Here is a 19,466-nt window from a genome sequence, read left to right as displayed (position 1 = left end):
ATCCAGTCGCAAATCTCGTTCGATATTTGGTAAGCTCGTATTTTTCACTAGGTGGAAGTCCGGGACGGTGACATATGACTTCCTGATGTCAACGAACACTACATAAACCTGAGCGCCGTTGTTTACAGAGCTGCGGATTTCACGGAGGAAGAGGGCGAGCTTAGTTTCGTAAGATCTTTGTTTGCCGAATCCACTAGCATAAAACTTGTTCCATAATTCGGTAGTGTCTCCGCTTATCATGACTGGCTTGTTCATGTTTAGATATGGCCAACAGTGTTTAAGAATTCTAGTAAGACGGAAATTTGCGCAAGGGCCCAGTTGCACGGCGAGCTTCTACGGATGGCAGGAAGACAACACTTGCAGGCACTGCCAATCTTTTTGAGGACAGTTCTCTGGAGTTGCGAAATGACTTCCTTTCTCAGCTCGGCAGAGTAAAGCGGATGATGGACAATATTATTATTCTATATATGTAAGGGTGGAAGATAAAATAAATACTAGCAAATATAACAACATGAAAGGAGTGTAGGGACAGAATTGTGCTACATAAAGACCACTGGCACTTATGAATCTTATATGTTGATTGTGCGAACGATGTTCATTATCGCTTGTTAACTGCAATCTGTTTAGCTGAACAGTATTTGCTTGCGAAATCCGACAAAAGCACGACAGTGCGAGGCAATAAACAATTAAATTAATTAGTTTATACAGAAATAGAGATACAGACTGACACCCAGTGAAATGGCAATCTACGATCACAGTGACAACACAACACAAAATCACAACATGCAACTTTTTTTTTGGAATGGATACGTATATGATTAATTTTTTTATGAGTATATATTCAAATTAGGAGAATATGACAAGGAATAATGCAAACCGTGTATTGGGTTTCAAATCTTGTTGCCTACTTTGTGCAAAAAGTTTCTTACTTTTACAATTGCATATATATAGAGTCTTAAGTGAGTGTGTAACTATATTTACACATGAATTAGCTCATATGATTTGTAACTGACTTGTTGCACCTCACTACTCGTACAATGTGTCATACAAATATCCCAAGCCATAAATAGTCAAGATATAATTACAGAAGAGGACACGTTCTGCAACAGTCTACGTCTGACTTCTATTCATATAATATAATAACACATATATACTGCCAGTGTAGACGTTTCACCCACTTTTAAAGTGCTGTCCTTTTCGGGAATGGTACTTCTAAACACAAAGACAACTTATTCAGTGTGAGTCAATAATGTGATAATTATTTCGATATCAAACTTATATCTAGTACCTCTGAAAATTAAACGTTGACTGATTCATACAAATCGGCTACTCTAATATTAAATAAAATGAATTTTCAACGTATAGACCGGGAAATTTGAACCAAAAATCTGCTTCAAACGAAAGATCCGTTATGAAAACCATTTAAAGCTTTTAGTTGAATCGAACTAAAACTAATGTTTTCATATTACAATTCGTCTAACACGTCTAACCGTAGCAGAGGAATCACATTACATTTCTCTGAAATAAACATTCGAACTATTATGCGTTTGGACCTTCATGCGTTCAAATTACAATTGAAACTCTTGCGTAAGGGGCAGTCAGGATGTAGAGAAGGAAATTAGTAGAGTCTGATGTACTAGAAAGATAATATACCTAGAAACATGTGCTGTGCATTAGTCAGTGTTTCAATCGAAGACTCACTTTAGAATCACGTGCGCAGTTTACGGAATTTTCTACCTTTTTTGCTCTTATTATTCATGTGATACTCTCTTGAGCACTCTTTTTAGTTATTATGAGTTCTACATACTGAAGTGCTGTATAATATATAAAAGCAATTTGGAGGATATTGTTAGTTCTTCAGTTATGCAATTTAATAACGAGCAAAATTAAGTAGGCCACATTCGTAAAACAAATTACACAAAGTGTGGACGTTAAACCCATATTTCATGAGTCGTGTACTATTATACGAATGTCATTCCAAAAGAAATGTACACAATTTTTGTAAAAATACAGTTTTCGTTCTGCATGTGTGGAAGTTTTACAGTGTGTGGATACACCCTTCCTGCTTGTTTTCAAACTTAGTGCAACCTGTTCCCGTGAGTGGCGCCGTCACAGCATGTCTTCAAGATGGCTGCTACACTTGACGTTCGTCAGAAGCAACGTACTGTCATAGAATTCCTGTGCTGTGAAAACGAGACGGTGAAAAACATCCATAAGATGTTGAAAATGGTGTATGGAGATGCTGCTGTCGATCGCAGTACAGTTAGTCGGGGGGCAAGCAAGTTAGGTGATGAAAGTTGGCACGGCAATATTGAGGATTGTCCTCGCAACGGCAGGCCTCGCACTGCACACACTCCAGACAATGTACAGAGAGTTAACGAATTGGTGACTGCTAACAGACGCATCACAGTGAGCGAATTGTCACGTTACGTTGGGATAGGGGAAGGAAGTGTTTGCAGAATACTGAAAGTGTTGGCGTTAAACAAGGTTTGTGCCAGGTGGGGTCCCAGGATGTTGACAGTGGCTCACAAAGAAACAAGAAAAACGGTATATAGCAAATTTTGGAACAGTTCGAGAATGGTGGAGGTGAATTTCTTGCAAGAACTGTGAAAGGTGATGAAACATGGCTCCATTATTTTTCACCAGAGACGAAGAGGCAATCAATGTAGTGGAATCATGCAAATTCACTCAAGGAAAAACAAATTCAAAACCACACCTTCTCCTGGAAAAGTTATGGCTACGGTGTTTTTCGATTCCGAAGGGCTCTTGCTTGTGGACATCATGCAAAGTGGAACCACGATAAACTCTGATGCATATGTGACGACACTGAAGAATCTATAAGCTCGACTCAGTCGTGTTCGACCACATCGGCAAAAGCAGGATGTTTTGCTGTTGCACGACAATGCACGGCCACGTGTCAGTCAAAAATCCATGGAAGAGATCACAAAACTCGGATGGACAACATTGAAACAGACGCCTTTCAGTCCTGAACTGGATGCATGTGACTATCATCTCTTTGGGAACCTGAACGACTCTCTTCGTGGATGATGACTCCCTTGTGCACTCTGCCAAGCAATGGCTCCGACAGGTCGGTCCAGAATTTTACCGTGTGAGTATACAAGCGCTGGTTCCAAGATGGCGAACGGCTGTTGAGGGGGATGGAAATTATGTGGAGAAATGAAAATATTGTACCTAAAGGATGTATCTACACACTGTAAAACTTTCAAACGTGTAGAATAAAAGATGGATTTAAAAAAATAGTGTGCATTTCTTTTTGAGCGACCCTCGTACACCTTCGAAATGTAGTGAGTTTATTTACTGTCCTGAATTTTTCCCTCTCTTTAAAATGGAAATCTGTAATGGATGCCAATAGCTTCTATTTCAAAATGGGTTTAACTTGTAACTAGTTTTGGATGACATTCCTTCTTAATTAGGTTTGGCTTAGTGTTTATTGTCGTGTAGAATATTAGTAATGTAAACCTTAGACTATTAAATACACTCCTGGAAATTGAAATAAGAACACCGTGAATTCATTGTCCCAGGAAGGGGAAACTTTATTGACACATTCCTGGGGTCAGATACATCACATGATAACACTGACAGAACCACAGGCACATAGACACAGGCAACAGAGCATGCACAATGTCGGCACTAGTACAGTGTATATCCACCTTTCGCAGCAATGCAGGCTGCTATTCTCCCATGGAGACGATCGTAGAGATGCTGGATGTAGTCCTGTGGAACGGCTTGCCATGCCATTTCCACCTGGCGCCTCAGTTGGACCAGCGTTCGTGCTGGACGTGCAGACCGCGTGAGACGACGCTTCATCCAGTCCCAAACATGCTCAATGGGGGACAGATCCGGAGATCTTGCTGGCCAGGGTAGTTGACTTACACCTTCTACAGCACGTTGGGTGGCACGGGATACATGCGGACGTGCATTGTCCTGTTGGAACAGCAAGTTCCATTGCTGGTCTAGGAATGGTAGAACGATGGGTTCGATGACGGTTTGGATGTACCATGCACTATTCAGTGTCCCCTCGACGATCACCACAGGTGTACGGCCAGTGTAGGAGATCGCTCCCCACACCATGATGCCGGGTGTTGGCTCTGTGTGCCTCGGTCGTATGCAGTCCTGATTGTGGCGCTCACCTGCACGGCGCCAAACACGCATACGACCATCATTGGCACCAAGGCAGAAGCGACTCTCATCGCTGAAGACGACACGTCTCCATTCGTCCCTCCATTCACGCCTGTCGCGACACCACTGGAGGCGGGCTGCACGATGTTGGGGCGTGAGTGGAAGACGGCCTAACGGTGTGCGGGACCGTAGCCCAGCTTCATGGAAACGGCTGCGAATGGTCCTCGCCGATACCCCAGGAGCAACAGTGTCCCTAATTTGCTGGGAAGTGGCGGTGCGGTCCCCTACGGCACTGCGTAGGATCCTACAGTCTTGGCGTGCATCCGTGCGTCGCTGAGGTCCGGTCCCAGGTCGACGGGCACGTGCACCTTCCACCGACCACTGGCGACAACATCGATGTACTGTGGAGAGCTCACGCCCCACGTGTTGAGCAATTCGGCGGTACGTCCACCCGGCCTCCCGCATGCCCACTATACGCCCTCGCTCAAAGTCCGTCAACTGCACATACGGTTCACGTCCACGCTGGAGCTCCGTATGCCACGGCAAACTGGCTACACTGACGGCGGCGGTGCACAAATGCTGCGCAGCTAGTGCCATTCGATGGCCAACACTGCGGTTCCTGGTTTGTCCGCTGTGCCGTGCGTGTGATCATTGCTTGTACAGCCCTCTCGCAGTGTCCGGAGCAAGTATGGTGGGTCTGACACACCGGTGTCAATGTGTTCTTTTTTCCATTTCCAGGAGTGTACAATAGTCCCATGGTACCTTCGACTGCAACGAATTTGAATTTCAACGGAATATTTGTTTCTAGGTACATGACCTACACATACTTTGGATTGGCTTCCAACATTCGGAGAACCCTTACTTTCCGGTAGTTTGTCTGCTTTCAGAAGAAAAAAAAATTGCCGCACACTCTAAAGCAATGCTGTCATTTAAAAATGGAATAAGAAAAAATATTAAACTTTTGTTACAGGCTTCGCTAGACGCAACAGCAAGAAAAGTGCTCCAAGGAGCTACATTCCCCCCTACAAAACACGCGCTAAGACAGAAAAGCAGGCACCACGATGGAATTATCTGAATGGGACGGACATCGGTAGATGTGACACATGTGCGGAAAAAAAACGATTTCAGTTTGAGAAATATAGGATGACTTATTCAAGACAAAGAGCGACACAAGGCTGGCAAGTAAATGACGCCTAGGCCCACCTCTGGTCTTTATGCAAAGAGTTATTCAGCTCGGCACTGGTTGATAGAGTTGTTAGGTGTCATCCTGAACGACACCGTGCCCAATTCTGTCCAATAGGCACGTTGGATCGTCAAAATATATAGCTGGTCGGAGACCCCTGCTCATAGTGCTCCGGACACTCTCAGTTGGGAGACCAACGTCCGTTTTGGCAAGCATGAAGGCAAGCTGTAGAAGCTCTCGTCACCTGTGGGCTTGCGTTATCCTGCTGAAATGTAAGTCCAGGATGGATCATCATAAAGATCAACAAAATGGAGCTTTGAACATCGTCGAGGTGCAGTAAGGATGTCGAGGATGACAACCAAACGCGTCCTGCTCTGAAAGGTAATGGCAACCCAGACCATGACTTCTGGTTGTTGGGTCGTACGACGAGTGACAGGTAGCCTACTACCCCACCAATGTCCAGCGCGTCTCCATACACGTCTTCGGCCTGAGTTCTCATTTACTCCACTAGAACTGCCTTCAGTGTTGAGGTCCCCTTCAAACTGAGATCCGATGATTAACGAAGGCTTGTCTGGAGTCTCGCCCTACAGCTGTGGGATAACAGCTTGATTGACGCATGCCATACGACTTGATAGTCAGGAACGATGACCTGGGATGCCATGACATTCCACAGCAGGGCCACGTTCGTTGTCACACGCGGCAGCCTTACAACGCATCTCTACGCCGACGATATTCTGCGCCCTATATTGTTGTCTTCCATGGTAAGAACTTCGGAGTCTACATTTCAGTAAGACAATGCACACGCACGCAGAGCGAGAGCTTCTACCGCTTGTCTTGATACTTGGAAACACTATCGTGGCCAACAAGGTCACCGGTTCTCTCTCCAGTTGAGATAGGGTAAAGCATTGCGGGCAGGGCCCTGCAACCTACCGCGCCAGTCGAAGAGAAATTGGCATGGTTTCCTTCAGGACGATATAAAACTCTATCAATCAATGCCAAGCCGAACAATTGCTTGCATATGGCCCGGAGGTTGACAAACTCGCTATTGAGTCAACATGGGTTTCGAAAACATCGTTCCTGTGAAACAAAACTAGCTCTTTATTCACATGAAGTGTTGAGTGCTATTGACAAGGGATTTCAGATCGATTCTGTATTTGTGGATTTCCGGAAGGCTTTTGACACTCTACCACACAAGCTGCTCGTAGTGAAATTGGGTGCTTATGGAAGATCTTCTCGGTTATTTAACTGTGATTTCCTGTCAGAGAGGTCACAGTTCGTAGCAATTGACGGAAAGTCATCGAGTAAAACAGAACTCATTTCTGGCTTTCCCCAAGGTACTGTTATAGGCCCTTTGCTGTTCCTTATCTGCCGGCCGTTGTGGCCGAGCGGTTCTAGGCACTTCAGTCTGGAACCGCGCGACCGCTCCTGCCGCAGGTTCGAATCCTGACTCGGGCATGGGTGTGTGTAATGCCGTTAGGTTAGTTAGGTTTAAGTACTTCTAAGTTCTAGGGGACTGATGACCTCAGATGTTACGTCCTATAGTGCTCAGAGCCATTTGAACCACTTTTTTTGTTCCTTATCTATATAAACGATTTGGGAGGCAATCGGAGCAGCCGTCTTCGGTTGTTTGCAGATGACGCTGTCGGTTATCGACTAATAAAGTCATCAGAAGATCAAAACAAATTGCAAAACGATGTAGAAGAAATATCGGAATGGTGCGAAAAGTGGCTGTTGACTTTAAATAACGAAAAGTGTGAGGTCATCCACATGAGTGCTGAAAGGAACTCAAACTTCGGTTACACGATAAATCAGTTTAATCTAAAAGCCGTAAATTCAACTAAATATGTAGGTATTACAGTTACGAACAACTTAAATTTGAAGGAACACACAGAAAATGTTGTGGGGAAAGCTAACGAAAGACTGCGTTTTATTGGCAGGACACTTAGAAAATGTAAGAGACCTACTAAGGAGACTGTCTACACTACGCTTGTCCGTCCTCTTTTAGAATACTACTGCGCGATGTGGGATCCTTACTAGATAGGACTGACGGAGTGCATCGAAAAAGTTCAAAGAAAGGGAGCACGTTTTGTACTATCGCGAAATGTGGGAATGAGTGTCACAGAAATGATACAGGATTTGGGCTGGACACCATTAAAAGAAAGGCGTTTTTCGTTGCGGCGGTATCTTCTCACGAACTTACAATCACCAGCTTTCTCCTCCGAATGCGAAAATAGTTTGTTGACACCGACTTACTTAGGGAGGAACGATCACCAAGATAAAATAAGGGAAGTCAGAGCTCGTACGGGAAGATATAGGTGTTCATTCTTTCCGTTCGCTATACGAGATTGGAATTGTAAAGGTATTTTTTAAAGCTCTGCCAGACACTTAAATGTGATTTGCAGAGTATCCATGTAGATGTAGATGCGTTAACGTTCTAGGTTTCCTAAGCTCTTTCTCTTGAATAAGGCATCCAGTTCTTCTGAAATTTGAATCATTTCTTTGTTTGTACGTGTGGATTACATCTACTGATTTCCGTCTCATTCGGTTAATTCCTCCGGGGTATGTCTCTTTTGTCTCAGAGTGTATTTCGTTGTAGCAATGCAGGCTTCACGAAGCAAGTACAATAATAACATAAAATACAGAACAGACTATTTCGTCAAGCATTTGTGATTTGCAAAACCTTCAAGGTCCGCCAAGAGCAGAGAGCTAGAAAGTCCTTGGAATAAGCTAGCAGCAAAGTATTACAGTACTTTAAAAGATTAAGTGGCAACCTATTCATTCAGAGATATGCTGCAGTCACACGCCCAGAGGGGCGACCCTGCGACCGCTCCTGCTCACCTGTTGAAGAGCTCGACGTTGAAGAAGACGTACTCTCCGCTGCCCACCATGTTGAGCTCCTCGGCGGCGAGCAGGATCTCCCTGACGGTGCCGGGGTCCGCACACAGCAGCACGACTGCAACATCAACACCTGTCGCCGGTTACTCTGGGAGCACGGCCAGCGTCTGTGTAGCGTCACACCCAACAAACACTTACATATAAACACTTTACAGCGTACACTACCTGCTCACAAGCATCCAGGCACCTGCTGATGGACGTTAGCATGAAGTGATATAATGAGCATAGTGTTTTCATAAACTGTTCGCACCTAGTGTGGAAGGTATCCTTGCGTGACTTACAAATTTTAACTACTGTTATGAATTTTTATAGTTTACGGACTAGGCGCGCACACTATCACCTCATTTTTATAAAAACTGTATTGTTATTTTAACTAAACAGACGACAGGGAAAATTAAATTGAAGAAAAATAAAGGAAGTTTAAGCTTTCAGATTTATTTTAGAGTTTATCAGTGCGCAATGAAACGTAAAACATGGTAAACCTGACTCAAAGCTTGGGCCTTATTTAATGTGAGGAAACGTGACTTTCTAAGAACAGGAAACAAAAAAAGGAAACAGCGAAAATGAAAAAAAAACTGGGAAACAGGGTGGAATACCACATTACAAAGTAACACACAGAGATAGTTGAAGGGTACACAGAAGGAAATGAATCACAACCAACCTATAAATAGAATTGATTGGTTGTGGTTCATTTCCTTTTGTGTACCCTTCAACTATTTCTGTGTGTTACTTTTGAATGTGGTATTCCACCCTGTTTCCCAGTCTTTGTTTCATTTTCATTGTTTCCTTTTTATTGTCTCCTGTTCTTAGAAAGTCACGTTTTCCTAACATTAAATATGGCACAAGCTTTGAGTTAGGTTTACCATGTTTTATGTTTCATTGAACACTGATAAACAAAGAAATTCGGCTCGTACCATAGTCCTGTTCCTAATGGATAACCACAGACTGCTATAGTAAGTTTATTCAAAGAAAACGTGGTGCGATATGTCCACAATCTTACCGTATTGTCTATGAAATCTTTCAAAAAGAATGTGAAACACGAAGAAGTGCTCGTCGTACCGATTACTTACGTTTGAATACCCGAAGTATTATTCAGAAGTGTAGCTGAGGGCCAGTTTCGTTACTACACCACATGCTGCACGTGGTAAACTAGATTTACAGAAATGTGTAATTCCACAATAATTTTAGTAACAAAAAAATTGAATCGAAACATTAGTTACAAGAGAAATTTCCGAACTGGGTTACTAACCCATACATTGTATTGGCCTGATGGGTCAAACTATTTTTACGAGCACGTGGTACTGGTACCACAAACCACACACCACGTGGCTAGAACATAAAGAAAAATAAGTAATTTGAAATATTTTATTGAGAGGGAAGCTTACAATCACACGCACATTTACACTAAAGACCGATGATCTTAATCCATAGCTGGCCATTGTTCCTTTTTTGGGACTCGTATATTTTACTTATTTCTACGTAAGCAATGGAGCTTTTAGCCTTTATTGTTGCACCTGCAGGTTCAACTAACTGCTATAATGACGGTAAATGTAAAATAAATAATTTTTTCTAAGTACTTCACGTCAGGAAAATTATTAACTTGGCGATTTTTTGTTCTCGCACTTGGCAGCACAATATGTCTGCTGGTAGTTCCTGGATGACAATGAGCTGTGATTTAGCTGTCTGGGTGTGTTTGTAGTGAACATATGGATATCCGTGTAAGATGAAGTATACTTCAGATTTTTTCAAGTAAGTGCAATATCGATATATTTTATGCGTCCCAATAATGTGACAATGGCATGTTACAATATCATTTATTGTTGATGTGTCCTATTCTTCTATACACGTATTATGCAGAGAAGAATTGCATTTTACGTTCTATATATCTGCTTTTTTCATATTCTATTCGAAATTTATGATCCCAACAGGATAAAAACATGTTGCGTGCACTTAAACTTGAAGAAATTCTAGCAGAACTGTAGAACCATCAAGAGAGTGATGATGAAGATGATTATGTAGAATTGGTGATTATTCCACCCAATGCAGATGTAATAACAGATGAAGAAGACATTGACGAAAATGTACTGAACAATGAGTCTGTTGTACAAGATGTAGCCGGTACTTTAGAGCTCATAACCAGCCGAGAAGAAGCTAATGCTACAGTGGTACCTCCAGAAGCCAAAAGAAGGAAAGCATTATGAGATGGAGCAGAAAGTGGTACGTTATCTACAAAAAAATATGTCAACCAACGAACACAAACACTAGTGAATCAGGGAAGAGGAACGAACATTATGTTGCGGAATGTCTAGCAAATAACACAGTGCCCCAGGTGCTTGAACATTTTTTTCTGATAAACTAATGGATACTATTATTTAAAAAATCGAAATCTATTCTTACCAACATAACAAAATAAATTTTCTGCTAACCAAGGAAGAACTAAAATCATTCATTGGCGTACTACTTCTGCGTGGTTATCATAAGCTTCCCCATGAGAATGTGTACTGGGAACAGGCTCCTGATGTCGGCCGTCCTTTAGTCTTCAACTCCATGTCAAGAAAGAGGTTTCGGGAAATAAAGAGGTTCATTTATCTCAATGACAACTCCAAAATAGTCAGAAATGAGAAGCTGTACAAACTGAGGTTGTACTTTGAAATGCTGAAAAAGGAATTTGGTAAATTTGGCAATTTCATTCAGAACTCTCAATTGATGAAATGATGGTACTTTATTATGGCAAACATTCAGCCAAAATATTTCTGAGGGGAAAGCCTATCAAATTTGGATATAAAATTTGGTGTCTTACAAGTTCCAATGGCTTTCTTTATAATTTTTCAGCATACTGTGGCAAGGCTGACAACAAACAGGAGCCTTTAGGTGCAAGGGTAATAAATGAACTAACCAGCATGATTTCAGAATCAGAGTATCTGAATTATAAGAATTTCTTTCACAAATTTTCACCAGTGTTGACACACTGATCACACTCGGAAAGAGTAAAATGAAAGCTACAGGAACAATAAGAGAGATCCGAACTAATACATGTCCTTTGATAGACTCGAAAATAATGGCGAAAGAAAAGGAACGAGGAATCTATGCCTACATGTTTGACAAAGAGAACGAAGTTGTGGTTGTGAAATGGAGTGACAACAAACCAGTATGTGTAGTGACAAATTGAGTACTATTACTCCTCTGAGTTCTACTAAAAGATACTCACGGGCAAAGAAAAAGGAAATATCTGTTACAATGCCACATCTCCTTGAAGAATACAATGCCCATACGGGCGGCGTAAATCTACTGGACAGGCAGATATCACTTTATAGGACGAGAATAAGGTCAAAGAAATGGTGCTGCACATTATTCAAAAATATAATAGATATCTGCGTAGTAAACACATGACATGCATACCAAATTGCTAACTCTAATGAGAAGCTCTCACTTTTGGATGTCTGACGGAGAATAGTGATGTTTTACCTATCAAGGAAATCAGGATCAGTACCAAACGCAGAGGACCACAAGGATGCAAATTGATGGGAGGACGGGTGAGCACAGATGTAAGACTAGATCCTGGAAATCATTTCATTGTGCCAAGTAAAACACAGAAGAGAAGTGCTTACTGCAAGAAAAAAAACAACAAACATTTGTGATAGGTGCAATTTTGGTGTACGCAATAAGTGTTTTGCTTCATTTCATACTGAGTAGACATTCAATAATATTAAAACATTCTTTATTTATTGTTTGTGTTGTTTGTTACAATATTATGCATGGAGAATAAGGTTGTGAATTTGGATGGCGCATTTGGCCAATGTCCCAAAAATGGGACGTACTGCAGTTTTTTTCTAATAAACTGAAAATTTTCAAAACAACGTTTTATTCAGTTAATCACTCAATGTAACGTATTTATGTATAAAAGTTTGCAAAAAATGATCCGATAGAGTTTTGGTCAGTAATGGGTTAATTACAATTACGCCTCATCACCACGTGCTCCACTTTCCTTTATTCGACTGGGGACAAAGCCACTACCGCAATACATTCTGAAACTGACATTGAAATTGCATTACGTCGCGATTTAAAATAATATAAAAACAGTTTCGATGTAGACCTGTAATAAAAGTGATTAATTTTTGAGTTAGGCGCCCTTCGGACTCACCAGACAAGCGCTTACCCGGAGATCTTATCACCTCAGAAACTGGCCGCAGGCTCAGTAGCGTTGGCCCCTTCCGAGGGTGACCCACAGATACAGCAGGAAGTGACCAGAGAGGCAGCTTCCGTTACCAAGTTGACAAGGGAAGGACAGGACCACACCAAGGAGACAACTATTTTTGCCTTAGAAATCTTAGATACCTACTCAGACGTCGGTCCTACTGTTCTATAGCAGACAGAATTCTCTGCTACCACCGAGCATGCAACTACAAATACACTCACTCATTCATCCTTTTACACCAGAAAGGAAGGAGACGACAATATCTTATGACATCATATACACTATGTAAAGGAGGTGGCTGTGGCTTCCATATGAAACTGTATGTTACAAATTACATATAAAAATGTGTTTGAAAGTGTTGTATGACACGTTGCTCGTGTTTATGTGTCAATATAACATGTTCCACTGCTCAACCTCCTGCCAGACAAATTTAGAAATACCACAGTAAATTTAGAGGTGGAATGTATGACGTAAACAACAGTAGATCGAGGAAAACAGCATGAAAGAAATCTAACAGAGACCTTTCAGTGTATGTAACCTTAATTTTTATGACGTTCTCAGCCATACTGAAGACACTCTCAGCTAGGTGTGTGAATTCTAAATGTCTGTAGAGCAATGCCAGCTCATTCTCCCTCAACCGCCGAAACCAGAGGAGGTAGTAATGTCAAGCGTTAGGGTGTGGTGCGAAGTCGGCGTTCTATCGCATGCCAAAAGTGTTTCATACAGTTCATTTCGGGTTTCTGGCATTTGCAGAATGCCTCATAACTGATGATGTATGACAGGAGGCAATGTCTTGCTGAGACAAACAATCATCGTCTTCGAACGGTTCTCCTATGGTACACACTTCATATCTTTCCATACTTTGCGTTTTCTTATCCGCAATAAGATGGCCACCGTAACTGTGAAATCAACACTCATACCATAAAACCACCACATCCGTGCTTCGCATAAGCCACTACACAAGATGACAAGTAACGCTCGGCAGGCATTCGCCAAACTCAAACGTTTCCGTCGGTTTGTCACAGTCTATCTTTATTCATTACTGAGTACAGAAATGCGTTGCTTATGAGGACCGGCTCGATGATCGTACCTTTTTTTTTAACTCCCTGCGCACATTCATTGTGCTAACTGAACTGTTGGTAATACTTTGGCACACAGGAGTAATTCTTTTCGCTGATTCCATGATATTTTGACAACCACTCCCCGCATCGCTCAAGAGCACCTGTGCTTCTGTGCATGAGACCCATTTGCTTTTAGTTTAGCTGTAATTTTCCTTCGCGTTTCTACTTTACATCACATCTGCAACAGTTGATTGGGTATCTTTAGAAAGGTGGAAACGTCTCTGATGGGTTTATTATCCAGCTGACTTCCAGTGACTAGAGCACATTCAAAGTCACTGAACTCCCCTGACGACCTATTTTGCTGTTACTGCTTCACTACTGACAACGGAATGCTCCCCGCCTCTTTCTATGGTGGAAAGCATTTGTAAAGTAAAGATAAGCTGTGGCATTTCGTTTTGACACTTGTAGCAGCAGGCTGCAGTACTGTAGCGTGGAGATTTGAATATGTATCAGACATGCACTTACGTAGATACGAAAAAAAAATATCTAACTCTCTTTTTGGTTGACGGTTAAAGCGTTATTACCAAACGTCGTAGGAATTCCTAGAGACTTCCCATTACAACATACGGTAATGTTATGAACTGAACAGCTATGCTAATAGGGTCACCCAGAGTAGGGTGCCAAATAGGAACTGAATAGAATTGATTGAGTAATTGATATTTACATAAGATCAGCTCGCACTGTGTACCAAAATATAGTAAATTAATTTTGAACGATAAATGCAAGCAAATACATATTATTATTATTATTATTATTCTTTCTTTTCTCATATGTCAAGTCTGGTCAAAAATGGAAAGTGACGCGGACATTGATCAAGCGTGACTTCCTTTTAACTGTACGGTATATGTTACATTGCATTTAGGAACTTTCGGGGGATTGAACATGTATCAATAATTACAGATTTCTGTAGTTGTATGTATAAGTTTGGATGTAGCTGTATTACGTTGATGTACTGTTGGATATTGCGTGGTATGACTCCTGTAGTTGATAGTATAATTGGTATAATGTCAACTTCGTCCTGATGCCACATGTCCTTGACTTCCTCAGCCAGTTGGATGTATTTTTCAATTTTTTCTCCTGTTGTCTTCACTATATTTGTTGTATTGGGTATGGATATTTCGATTAGTTGTGTTAATTTCTTCTTTTTATTGGTGAGTATGATGTCAGGTTTGTTATGTGGTGTTGTTTTATCTGTTATAATGATTCTGTTCCAGTATAATTTGTATTCATCATTCTCCAGTACATTTTGTGGTGCAAACTGTATGTGGGAATGTGTTGTTTTATTAGTTTATGTTGTATGGCAAGTTGTTGATGTATTATTCTTGCTACTTTGTCATGTCTTCTGGGGTATTCTGTATTTGCTAGTATTGTACATCCGCTTGTAATGTGACCTACTGTTTCTATTTGTTGCTTGCAAAGTCTGCATTTATCTGTTGTGGTATTGGGATCTTTAATAATATGCTTGCTGTAATATCTCGTGTTTCTGTTTGATCCTGTATTGCATCCATGAATCCTTCCGTCTCACTGTATATATATTGCCTTTTCTTAGCCATGTGTTGGATGCGTGTTCATCGATGTGTGGCTGTGTTAGATGATACGGGTGCTTGCCATGTAGTGTTTTCTTTTTCCAATTTACCTTCTTCGTATCTGTTGATGTTATGTCATCTAAAGGGTTGTAGAAGTGGTTATGAAATTGCAGTGGTGTAGCCTATGTATTTATATGTGTGATTGCCTTGTGTATTTTGCTAGTTTCTGCTCGTTCTATAAAGAATTTTCTTAAATTGTCTACCTGTCCATAATGTAGGTTTTTTATGTCGATAAATCCCTTTCCTCCTTCCTTTCTGCTTAATGTTAATCTTTCTGTTGCTGAATGTATGTGATGTATTCTATATTTGTGGCATTGTGATCGTGTAAATGTATTGAGTGCTTCTAGGTCTGTGTTACTCCATTTCACTACTCCAAATGAGTAGGTCAATATTGGTCTAGCATAAGTATTTATAGCTTTTGTCTTGTTTCTTGCTGTCAATTCTGTTTTCAGTATTTTTGTTAGTCTTTGTCTATATTTTCTTATAGTTCTTCTTTAATATCTCTATTATCTATTCCTAATTTTTGTCTGTATCCTAGATATCTATAGGCATCTGTTTTTTTCCATCGCTTCTATGCAGTCGCTGTGGTTATCCAATATGTAATCTTCTTGTTTACTGTGTTTTCCCTTGACTACGCTATTTTTCTTACATTTGTCTGTTACAAAAGCCATATTTATATCATTGCTGAATACTTCTGCTATCTTTAGTAATTGGTTGAGTAGTTGATTTGTTGCTGCCAGTAGTTTTAGATCATCCATGTATAGCAAATGTGTGATTTTGTGTTGGTATGTTCCAGTAATTACTATTATTATTAAATTCAACTACTTCGTCTTATTACTTGAAGAAGTCAGTGTTACTTCCGGCGTCTCTGGTTCATGAGTTGTCGTCAAGAATGTCAGTCTCTTTTGCTGTTGTGTGGCTGCTTCAGTTTCCGTGTTTTGTGGCTCTCATACAACGCTCCTTTCATCTTACCACTTACGTAATTCTACTGGTTGACAACCGGTCTGTTTCGTTTCTGGGAAGAGCACTGCTGTTACTGTCCTCGCGCATGGCATCTGTTACCAAGAGCGATTATCTCGCAGGGGCCAACTAAAATATGATATTTGGAGGTTGACGTAAGGCCAGGAAAATGAAGTCGAATGCTGGAAGATTCAACCATCAGTCTTCAAGACCGCGGAAAAGCCCATCATACATGGAATGGAATGTTGGGACGTGACAAAGTGACAACAAAGAACGGAATGAGCTATGGGATGTGAGTCGGAGAACTGTGTATACATCAGGCAGATAGCCGATTTAGAAGCTTAATGTGAAGCAACGTGCATCTACTGGGTCCTCCTCTTGCACAGTGATCATTCATTATTACAATTCACTGTTTCTTCTCGCGATTAGCCCTACGTTCAGAGTTTTACTCATTTTCCCCTACTATGGGCCTAGAATTTCCCGTAGATTTGGCTTTGTCCTTGGCGGGGTTCAGTGTGCAATCCCATGCAACGCACGATCGACATTGCGTAACAACGCCTTTTAGTCTTCGTACAGGGTGACAAAATTTCTAGCCATTTACGCCAAAAAGCGTCGCCTGGTGTGGAAGACGACGACTTCCGTGTCGTTCGCATTATTTGGCATTCTACCACTTCCCAGAAGTGGGTGCTAACCAGATTTTCTAGTGAATACCATCAACAATTCCATCAAATATTTTTCTGTCTTTATGAGTTACCAAGAGGACTGCAGCCCAACAACAAACATACTTGTTCGTAATGAGAAAGCTTGACAGCTTTCGCTCTATAGCCTCCACGCGTTTGGGGCTCGTTAGTGGCATCCTCCAGTCAGTCAGCTTTTCAACGGAACTTCCCTTTGAAAGTAACACAAACACTTCAGTCAAGCTGTACATTTCTGGCTTTTAGGAAAGCCTCACTATGGGCATTAGCAACTTAAGCGGAGCCCTCTTGGTCTGAGGACTTGGTAGCAAAGTATTACAGTATGGATTATCAATCTTTTTAAAAATGATCCATTTATAGAGGCAATAGCATGCTGAAAACTGTCGCTATATCTTTTTAAGCTTCCCAGTATTTAAAATACCATCATTAAACTCTCTGGTCAATTTGTAACTGAGTAGCATTACTTTACAATTACATAGTGTGTTGTCGAGATAGGACTTGATTCAGTAATAATTACGTAATGATCATTGTGTGGCAAGATAATGTGAATAAATTATAATAAATGTTCATTTGAATTAACAATTAAATATTGATTTTATTGTTCGTTAACCTGTTTTACATATATATATAAAGCAGAGTGTAATGTATAGTCTGGCACCTCCTCCCAAATCCTTGGATATATTTCGACCAAATTTGACACAAAACAGCATACCTCACAAGTATCAACACTATGAGGTCTATAACCTCCCAGCCTCAATATGAGTGTAGATATAGGCAAAATTTATAGCCACTACAATACAGGGTGCCCTTCATGACTGGCATGTTGTATGGAAACAGTATCAGCCTGCCAAATCAATCTGATTTGCAAGGCCTCCTGTATGTCAGTGGCCAGAAATGATTTTCCGCATCCTAACATGTAGGTTACCATGTTCTACAGATGTGTTATGTTTGAGTTGTATTCTGTTCTTTGTCGACCTGCTTCACTCGGCTGCCTGTACATAAAGGGCAAATATACGATGCTCGAGCCTCTGATATGTAGCCCGCAATGCATGGCAAACATATTGTGTTAGTAGTATCAAGCTGCCTTATTGAACTGTATTGCAGGTGTTACATGTGCCAATGACCACAGCTGGGGTATGTTGAGATGGATATAGGAGGGGATGTATGGAGTGAGATGTAGGAATAAAAGGACAGAGAGAGGTGAGGGGAGGGAGATGCATGAGGGAGAAGGAAGGTACAGAGGAGTGGTGGACAGGCAGAAAGGAAGAGGTAAAGACACAGATGGAAAGAGGGAGGGGGAGGAGGATATGGTCAGAGGAAGGAAGTGGAGGAATGCATAAACAGAGGAGAGTAGGAGAGGAAGAGATTGAGAGTGGGGAGAAGGAGATAGAAAGAGGTGGGAGGATAAGGTGGACCGGTTGAGGAACATGTGGACATAGAGAGGGAGAGAAGGAGATGTGTTCAATATATCTGCCAAACATATACATGGGAGAAGCTGCCTTGCCTGTAATTGCTCTCTGCTTCACAGTTAACATTCAAGTCCCACCGTAGCTACTGTCTTACTGTTACTATCGTATTTATGATATTTCCACCATGTGATACCATTAAGAGTTAAGAATCAGGGCTCCTTCCCGGCGCCTTCACACCCTCTCTTTTTTCCTACCCACAACACTTCAGATCGTCCTGCATGACTTCTTCAAAAAATACCATCATTATAACATGCTATTCATCACTGAAATGCCACCCTGCACGAACCTGTATAACAACTAAAATTCTAATTTCAATAATTCACAGTAGCTCTTACTGGGAGATAGTTCTTGTTCAACTTTGGTTGACGTCGGAGGGAGGGTGCAATGTTTTTTTTTTGTTTTTTTTTTTTTTTAGCAGGTTTCCTTTTCCATTGTTTTCTACTGTATGTTCAATGTCTTTCAGAGTGTTTCCAACTTCTTCTGGAATCTGTTAGCTGGATTTGACTTCAGTTTCAAAATTTAATTTTTTGTGATGATCTCTTGTGTCTTACTGATGTACTGCTCTTTGTCCATGAGACCCATTGTGTTTGTGTGATGGCAAACAAAGCTACACAAGAAAGATTTGCCTGTGAGAGCTACTGTGTATTAAAGAAACGCCCCCACTTACCCACTTGCAAGATACATGTTGAAAGTCTTATCAGGAAACTACAAGTTACAAGAAGACTGGACTATTAGAAACACCACACGACTTATTCAGTACATAAAAGACATACAAGTTCCTGACAGAACCACCCTCCTGTCATTTGAAATAGAGAATATGAACTCCAATATACCAATAACTGAAAAAATTAACATTATAGAACAAAATCTTAAAACACACAGTAAACGTTCACATGAATACATCAAGGAAACAGTTAGGCTTCTAGAGTTAATACCAGAACAGAACTATTTTCAGTTCAATAATGAATTATATTTACCAAGTGAAGGATTGCCAACAGGATTCACAGTGTTTGTAACCATAGCAAACATATTAAATTAACAAATCAGTGCCAAATAAGTACAACATCCTACACTGGATTAGAAACATGGATGATATCTTGTGCCTGATAGTTGAATGAAACAATAGAGTTGACCAGTTACACACAGGCATGAATTATGTTCACGAAAAAATACGTTTTGCAATAGAGAAAGAGAAAAATAGACAGTTAAATTTATTAGACAT

This window comes from Schistocerca gregaria, chromosome 4 (genome assembly GCF_023897955.1).
Source record: "Schistocerca gregaria isolate iqSchGreg1 chromosome 4, iqSchGreg1.2, whole genome shotgun sequence".
Lineage (NCBI taxonomy): Eukaryota > Metazoa > Arthropoda > Insecta > Orthoptera > Acrididae > Schistocerca > Schistocerca gregaria.
The sequence above is the reverse complement of the archived record's forward strand: the minus strand, read 5'-3'. Positions refer to the sequence as shown.